A 2,296-nucleotide genomic window follows, 5' to 3' on the forward strand; every position below is an offset into this window, starting at 1 on the left:
CAGTGGTTTTCAACCATCTCTTTTAATTAGCAAGTTTAATTTGGAGGGAAATATTATGCAGTAGCAGGGATTGCTTTTCAAAATTAAAATATTTGAGATGCTTCTGGAAAACATTTCAGCACATGTAGCAGCTTGCCATATCATACCAGAATAGTGCAGCATCTGAATTGAAAACCACTGAATTAGTCAGCCAAATTCATCATTGAGGTTATTTCCCTCCTTTTTTAAATATTAAGTTGAGTTAATAACAATCTCTAAACTAGCTTCCACTTTCTATCCATAAACAATAAACAGAAAAACACATGGTAAACCATTACAATAATTTCTGAAATTTATATCTTCTGTCTTTTGACAACAAAATGCATAATATAGTTTTCAGGGTTTTTAAAAGGGAAAATTCAAGGACCCAGAGAGCCAAGGAATGAGGCCATGACAATCTATCGGGCCCTGGAAAAAAAGAAAAAGAAAAGGAAACATAATCCCCTTGAATTCTGAGAGGATCCTACCTCTCAGGGCCTGAAAGCAGTCTTGTACTGCCTTGCCAAGTTTCTTTGGAGGCCCTGCCAATTTCAGTCTTTGGCTTCCTTATTAGTTATTAAAAATAAATAACTGAATGTCTATCTGTCAAATGTACAAAAAAAAAAAAGGAAAAGAAAAAAGAAACAAATTAATAATAATAATAATAAAAAAAGTATAAAAACTATCAAAATTTACAATTTAGCTTTGCTGCCTCTGATTCCACATTGACACAGGAAATTATATTTTTTCATATTCTCCAAAAAATGAAATTACTTTATGAATGTATTATGTAATACACTTTTAATGGGAGAATTGTTCATACATGATGTATAATTGTTACAATTTTATTATTTTCATTCATTGATACATAAACTTAAATCTTTTAAGTTTGTGCTTCTTGAAAGATATCACAGGAGATAAAAATGTAAATAAATAAAATATTTGAGAGAATAAAATAAAATCATTATCATTCAAATTTTCACAATATTTATCTCATGCTTGCATAGATTGGATGGCTTCAGCTTAGATTTTCCTGGTTATGAGCCATGGAACTGTTTGAATTACTTAGTTTCACACATTCCTTGGTTCGTCTACCTATATACTTACTATCACCAAACAACTATTTGTCACCCAATTAATCCACATTCTCAATTACTACCACATACATACATACTGCCCTGAGCTTCTGTTTTTACAATCAACAAGTATTTCCCAGTTACTTTTGAAACTGGATTTTGCGCATGTTTTCAGTTTGACATTGCATATCTAACAGATTTTTACCTATTTATATTTTTATTTATTATATATAAGGCATTTTATGAATATTAGCAACATAAATTATTGGTTTCCAATGGGCAGTTGCTGCATCACTGTTGTTCTGATGGTGAGAGCATCAAAGAAGTATCTGTACAGCTTGAGCAGAATTTTAGCGCATATTATCAGCAGCTTATTTTTGGCCAATATGCGTTTTGTCAATACACAAACATGCACACCCCTGCACACACACACACAAACATAAATACACACATATATATGTACACACATATCTATTTTTGTGTGCATGAATATATATATATATACATATATATATATATATACATATATATATATATATATATATACATATATATATATATACATATATATATATTGTATATATATGTATACATGTACACATTGGGCTTCTGCACAGTTCCTTTCAAGCAAATTTCACTCACAGTCCAATAGTAAACCCAAGATGATGATAAAACACACATAGCCAAAGTGTCACATAGAGGGATTGAACATGAAACCTCTTTGTTGCAAAGTGAACTTATCCAGCTCACAATAATGCCTGTTTATTATCTAATTCTTATCTAGTCTTTTCAATTCTATGTTTACAAACTAAGATTCACTGTAAAGTTGCCCTATATTTATACAGTCCTTAGATAATATTTTATTTCTACAAAAACATTAAGTAAATAAGAAAAAATTTTCATTTTGAAACTTCTGCATGCATCTATTGACCACAGAGGGTATAGCATAACTAGCACCACTATCATTAATAAATAAATTAGTTAATAAACGGAAATTTTGTATCAGTTTCAATGAACCAATAATCAGTGTTTGTAGTTTTCAACTGGATTGTGGAATATAGGTTATGGCAGAGCATTTACTATACTATAGGCTCTATATAATCAAGTGCAGCAGAATGCTGTCTTTTATTCTCTAAATTTCACTGACAAAAATGTAAATATGCATATGTATATGCGTGTGTATGCATATATATATATATATA

The sequence above is a fragment of the Octopus bimaculoides genome, chromosome 2 (genome assembly GCF_001194135.2).
Source record: "Octopus bimaculoides isolate UCB-OBI-ISO-001 chromosome 2, ASM119413v2, whole genome shotgun sequence".
In the NCBI taxonomy this organism is placed as follows: domain Eukaryota; kingdom Metazoa; phylum Mollusca; class Cephalopoda; order Octopoda; family Octopodidae; genus Octopus; species Octopus bimaculoides.